Here is a 6,498-nt window from a genome sequence, read left to right on the forward strand (position 1 = left end):
TCTGCCAAAGCATTGCTCACTCACTTAATCTATCAAGAAGATTTGAAAATACATTTCTTGCCAAAGGATAATTTTCTGCATCTGCTCCCTCGCCATTTGCTTTTTCCATTTGTCTTTCACTTGGTGCAAATCCAGAGAAAGTAATGATGGAAGGAAGGAGGGGAGGAAAAATCCTGCTCCGTTTCGTGATCCCTATTTGACCTTCATTCCAGTGCAGTTTGGGTGAAGAATTCCAATTGTCTGTCTCAATTTTAATAAAGTATAACAAATTCTGGAATCACTGTCTGGACATTGACAAGAACAGGTTTCGAGGCTGACTTGACACATAAGCTCACCCAACATAAGTAATACACGAAACAGCTCATAAACTAGCGACAAAGATGGGATTCGAACCCACGTGTGCAAAGCACAATGGATTAGCAGTCCATCGCCTTAACCTCTCGGCCACCTTGTCAGTTGCAGAGACACAGCTGTCACCTTCAGCACAGCTTCTGGCTGTGCAGCCAGCTGTGGAATGATGGAAATATATCTTCTGTCAGTAAATGAAGTTGGGTATGGAGCAGTGTGAAACATTTCCAGACCATGTCCAACACGTTTCTACTCAGTGTGAAAACCCACCACGGAAAGACTGGAACATACAATCATTTCATCACATCATGATTAACATCACTCAGACACCTGAACCATTCGGTCACTGATGAAGTCATGATGACCGAATTTCTCATGAAATGAAAACTGAACGAACTGACTGGAAGAATTGCTTTAACCCCACATGATCAGCGAGCCACAGCATCAGGCCGACTTGTCGGGTGGTGTAAACAGATATCACTGCTTCTGATCTTCACCAGAACAGAGAGTGAGATGTAACATTGATCATCAAACAGACTGTGAGAGAATACAACAGAATAAAACACATGGAGAGACACTGTGGAATAACAAATAGATTTGATTGGAATGTTGAAATTTTGATTGGAATGGATAAAACACCAGAAACAGCAGATTAAATTGGGATTCTCATCATTATATTGATCTGGACAGAAAAGAGAAACTGATGGAAAGAAGAGAAGAAGGAAGAAAAGAAAGGATGGAACTGTTCAATCTTTTCAGTTTTTTCACTCGCCCATCAAAGCTGATGAAAAAAAGTTGCAAATAACAGAGAATTTCACCAAAAAGGGAGATTAAATGTTGCTGAAACCTTGGATCGAAGGATGCCCCAAAAGATCACCTGTTTAACTGTCTCCTCACTAGGGGATTTCAATCAGTGAGCAATATTATTCTCTACTTTTTTTGTTAATTGGTCCCAGAACTGTCACTTGGAATTAATATCTGTGTTCCGACTCCTGAATAATAAAATTGTGAGTTTCTCGATATTTTCTGGACACAGTTCCTGCTGAAAGAACTAAGAACTCTTTTCTAATTTGCACAATACTCTATACACACTCATCAAGCCTGCTAAGCTAGCATCCTTGGTGCTGCTCTCTCTTCTCCAAAACTTCATCTCATGTGACTGTTCTATCATCACTCTGACAGTGGGAGGGGTTGATCCCACTATCTTCAGCATTAACCCTTTACATCCTTATACCACACTGTCTGTCCAAAAAAAATGGGTGGAGGGAACTTCCTTCATTTATCAAAACACCAACAGCAGCACAGTGGCGCAATGGTTAGCACTGCAGCACCGCAGCCTCACAGCTCCAGCGACCAGGATTCAGTTCTGGGTACTGCCTGTGTGGAGTTTGCAAGTTCTCCCTATGTCTGTGTGGGTTTCCGCCGGGTGCTCTGGTTTCCTCCCACCTCCAAAAGACTTGCAGGTTGATAGGTAAATTGGCCATTGTAAATTGTCCCTAGTGTAGGTACGTGGTAGGAGAATGGTGGGGATGTGGTAGAGAATATGGGATTAATGTAGGATTAGTATAAATGGGTGGTTGCTGGTTGGCACAGACTCGGTGGGCCGAAGGGGCTATATCTCTAAATAAGAAAAGTAAAATAAAAGCTACCAGTCGTAAATCAACTCAAACCCATTAGAGAGATAGAGGGAGACTGTCAGAGAACTTCCTGCATCCAGTCCTGACCCTGTCACACTCAGCAGCTTCTCACCCAGACCCCACTCTCATCAACACTGAACATTGTTACCGAGACCCTTCAAATACTGTTTATAAAAGGGAGAAAAATTCAAACTTTATCACAGCTAGATTGAATAGAACAAAGTTTAATATCTTCTCGTCGTCACTCGGTAACCACATGAGACAGTCCTGAAATCAGTAGCATAAATTATCAGCTGGAAGAATGTTTGTCATTGGGTTGAATCATTTCTGTGTGAGGAATGTTCCAGCATCATAAACCAGGGGAACGTATTGACTGAGCTGTGTCTTCATCTCTTCTGGACAGTTCACCCTTCATTCTGCTCTGATTCACTTTCCCAAAGCGGAACTACAGATTCTCAAATCCGGAGACTGGGTTTTCTTATTTTGTTCCTTTTGATTTTTGTTGCTCCTGAATGATAATATATTCCAACCTCGGATCAACCTTGCCCTGTCTCCCAGTCTTGGTTAAAAGCGACAAATAACGGCAACAACATTCTGAAACAAACAACACGGTCACATTCTGCTTCAGTGAGATTAATGCTGAGGCCGTTTCTGTGTCGAATGCGATTGTGAACAAATTCCTCTCAAGGAAATTGTGAGTGATCAAGTATTTGCACTGAATTTCTGTGCAAGAAGGGACAGTTTCAACCAGCCATTCCCAAATCACTTCCTTCACAAAGATAAAGACTGTGCTGTCTTAACGTGTGAATCAACTTCACAAACAAATTTGAACTCGAAGTTCAGGAGAAGACAGAGATGTGAATGATTGACAGTGTAATCTTTAAATCATAATTTTCCGTTTCTTCGTTGACGTGAGGCTCAACCCTAAGCCACTAGAGATCGCGGAAAGCTGCAAACTTGGATCCAGAAATCAGAAAAGTAGTGAAACAGTTGGTGAGTACATTGTGACACTGAAGAATTTATCACCACATTGCAACATTGGCACATTCTTAGACCGTACATTATGAGACAGATTTCTGCTTATATTGGTGGATGAGGAAAGATACTAAACACACAAAATCCCAATTTGAGCTAGTGTGTAAGATTGCTCTTTCCACGGAGATAGCATCAAAGAATGCTCGTGAATTTCATCCTATGCCAGTGACAGTAACACACTTCAGAGGAACTTAAACACACTGGTAAAATGGGCTTTCACACAACAGATAAAATTTTACACAGAGACTTGTGAAGTGATACAGTTTGGGAGGAAGAATGAGACAATGTACACCAATCTTTTTTGATCAAGGTTTGAAAAGGTTGCTAAGAGCAAACAGGACACTTGGCTTTATTAATAGAGGCATAGAGTAAAAGCAAATAAGTTATGCTAAACCTTTATAAAACACTGGGGCTGAATGGCCTACTCCTGTACCTCCACAGAAAGCTTCCACTCCAGGCTCAGACACCCTCTTCAGGATCACTCTCCATGCATCCCGCCACTCCACGCACGGATATCTCCCTCAGGATCAGATCACAGCTCTACAGTCCTGCCACATCCAGTCGTGAATGGTGGTGGATAATTAAATAACTAACAAGATGAGGAGGCTCCAAAAACATTCACATCCTCAATGATGGTGGTGCTGAGCACGTCAGTGCAAAAGATGAAGCTGAAGCATTTGCAACCATCTTCAGTCAGAAATATTAAGTGGATTTGATCTGTGCTAATTTCAGCTCCTCATGCTCGCTGGTGCCTTGGTTCTCTGGTGCTAATTTCAGAGTAAATCATGCAGCTTGACAATTGGAGCCAAAGAAAAAGACACAGGAGAGGTTGAAAGTGCCAAAACCTGGTATTGAACCAAGAACTGTTTAACTGTTAGTACAGCACGAACTCAACAAAGCTATTTCAACAACACACGAAAGCCACCATTCTGTCACTGCTTTGGAAGACAATATTTACATTAAAGTGTTTGTAAAAAGTTACAGAACACAACATGTGAGTAACATTCCCCATTGTTTTCTCAGTACTGAGGGATTGTGAAGTGGGACACAGCCAGAAGTCCCACTGTGCCACACTGACCCTGAGCTGTGAGTGAAATGAGATAAAGTTCAATCTTTAGCAGCGAGATTCTGGAGAGAGGTAAGAGTCCTGAATCAAGGAAATACTTTCTGACACAATAAAAGCAAAATACTGCAGATGCTGGAAATCTGAAATAAAAACAAAAAGTGCTGGAAATACTCAATAGCTCTGGCAGCATCTGTGGTGAGAGAAACAGAGTTAACGTTTCTGGTCTGTGACCTTTCATCAGAACTGACACAGGTTAGAAAAGAATTAGGTTTTAAACAAGTGACGGGGAGGGGCATGTGGGAGAGAACAAAGGGGAAGGTGTTTGATAGTGCAGAGGGCAGGAGAGATTAAATAACAAAGCTGTCCTGGGACAAAGGCAAAGAGTGTGTTAATGCTTGTGGTTGCCTGACACCAGTCATGCTCTGATGTTATTGAACACAATGTTCAATTCACAAGGCTGTAGAGTGCCGAATCAAAAGGTCAGGTGCTGCTCCTCGAGCTTGGGTTGATTTTCACTGGAACACTGGAACAGGCCAAAGACAGAAATGTTGACATGAGAGCAGGGGAGAGTGTTGAAATGGCAAGCAACCCGAAGCTCAGGATCATGCTTTCGGCCTGAGCAGAGGTGTTCCATCTAATCTGCGTTTGGTCTCCCCAGTTTAGAGGAGACCGCATTGTGAGCAGTGAATACAGTATACATAATTGAAAGAAGTACAAGTAAATCGCTGCTTCACCTGAAAGGAGTGTTTGGGGCTTTAGATAATGAGCAGAGAGGAGGGAAAAGGGCAGGTATTATATCTCCTGCGATTGCATGGGAAGGTGCCTTGGGAAGGGGACGAGGTATTGGGGGTAATGGAGGAGTGGACCAGGATGTCGCGGAGGGAACAATCCCTTCGGAATGCTGACAGGGGAGGGGAGGATGCGTTTGGTGGTGGCATCACGCTGGAGGTGGCGGAAATGGTGGAGGATGATCCTTTAGATGTGGAGGCAGGTGGGGTGGAAAGTGAGGACAAGGGGAACCCTGTCGCAGATCTGGGAGGGAGGGGAAGGGGGAAGGCAGAGGTTGAGAGTCCTGTCAACTACACTGGGAGGGGGCGGGATGGGAGTAGTTGAAATCTGGTGATGTTGTTGAATTTAATTTCAAACACTCCTTGAATTCTCTGCTGATGAAGACTGAAAAAGGGAAGAACAACCACACAACAAGGGTCTCAAATCCAAGACCCTGAGATTAAAAGTCCCATGCTCTACCAACTGAGTTAACAAGGCCTGATACAGTACTTCTACTCTGTCTGTTATTGGACAGATGCAGCGTTTGGCTCCACCCCAAGGGCGGGAATTTGTTCCACCAACTATGAAGCAGTTTCCTATCAATTCCCCAGATTATCAGTAAATCCACTTCCAGAAGCCCCAAAGTGTGATATATTCCTCTCACTCATCAATAATAAAACTGAAATCTTTTTACCTTCCAAATTCTGCCATCCATTTTGTCAGTATTTATTTCTCTCTCCTTTTTATTTAGTTCATGCATTTCTTCAGAATTTTTTTTTCAATTATATCTGAGGGAAGAAATGAACAGATCTGGCAGCTCAAAACTGGACATCCATGAGGCACTGTGGGTCATCAGCAGCAGCAGAATTGTATTTAAACACAATATGTTACCTCATGGCCTGGCATATCCCTCACTCTACCATTACCATCAAGCCAAGGGAGCAATAGTGGTTCAATGAAGTGTGCAGGAGGGCATGTCAGGAACAGCACCAAGCAGACCTAAAAATGAGTGAAGCGACAACACAGGATTACTTGCATGTCATATAGCGGAAGCAGCATGCAATAGACTGAGCTGAGTGATCTCACAACCAACAGATCAGATCAAAGCTCTGCAGTCCTGCCACATCCAGTCCTGAATGGTGGTGGATAATTAAACAATTAACAGGAGGACGAGGCTCCACAAATATCCCCATCCTTAATGATAAGGGAGACCAGTATATCAGTGTAAAATACAAGGTTGAATCATTTGCAACCATCTTCAGCCAGAAGTGCCAAGTAGATGATCAATCTCGGCCTCCTCCTGAGGTCCCCAGCATCGCAGGTGCCAATCTTCAGCTAAATCCACTTCACTCCACATGATATCAAGAAATGGCTGAAGGCTCTGGATACTGACAACATCCTGGCTGCAGTGCTGAAGACTTGTGCTCCAGAACTAGCCACGCCGCCCGCCAAGCTACAACACTGGCATCTACCCAGCAATGTGGAAAATTGCCCAGGTATGTTCTGTATACAAAAGGCAGGACAAATCCAACCCGGTCAATTCCTGCCCGATCAGCCTCCTCTTGATCATCAGTAATGTGATGGAAGGTGTCGTTGACAGTGCTATCAAGCAGCACTTACACAGCCATAACCTACTCACCAATG

General features: G+C 43.4%; 1 non-coding gene across 1 annotated transcript; it reads right to left on the reverse strand.

Annotated features, from left to right (window-relative positions):
- Positions 1 to 372: 372 nt before the first annotated feature.
- Positions 373 to 454, reverse strand: trnas-gcu (transfer RNA serine (anticodon GCU)). Its single transcript has one exon. It is a non-coding gene; the product is annotated as a tRNA-Ser (tRNA).
- Positions 455 to 6,498: the final 6,044 nt, after the last annotated feature.

The sequence above is a fragment of the Heterodontus francisci genome, unplaced genomic scaffold, assembly GCF_036365525.1.
Source record: "Heterodontus francisci isolate sHetFra1 unplaced genomic scaffold, sHetFra1.hap1 HAP1_SCAFFOLD_102, whole genome shotgun sequence".
Lineage (NCBI taxonomy): Eukaryota > Metazoa > Chordata > Chondrichthyes > Heterodontiformes > Heterodontidae > Heterodontus > Heterodontus francisci.